The sequence below is a fragment of the Penaeus japonicus genome, unplaced genomic scaffold (assembly GCF_977035675.1).
Source record: "Penaeus japonicus unplaced genomic scaffold, GWHDUDI00000001_assembly GWHDUDI00000020, whole genome shotgun sequence".
Classification (NCBI taxonomy): domain Eukaryota; kingdom Metazoa; phylum Arthropoda; class Malacostraca; order Decapoda; family Penaeidae; genus Penaeus; species Penaeus japonicus.
Window position 1 is genome coordinate 26,629,302 of NW_028234422.1, and position 368 is coordinate 26,629,669.

Below are 368 nucleotides of genomic sequence, written 5' to 3' on the forward strand. Positions count from 1 at the left end.
TTATGCAAGGCTAAATAGAAAATGTCAGAGCATGAAAGTAAATGTCGGAGGATTTCAAGCATAAAAGTTTTGTCGTATGTGCAGACAATTCCAAACTTTTCCTGAAATGAAAAAAAAAATGAATTCCGTGTGCAAAATGAGGGAAAATTGTATTTCATTAAAAGACATGCATGGTTGAATAATTTATAATTGTTAATCACAATTTTCATGTCGGTGTCTAAATCTACTGTTATTATTAGATATTCTGCTAATGCTAAAATCAACAAAACCTGACTATGTATTCCTAGTAAAATGATAAGAACATATAATAGCTGAAAAAGAACTTCGTTGTATATACATATAGACGTGTGTGTGTGTGTGTGTGTGTA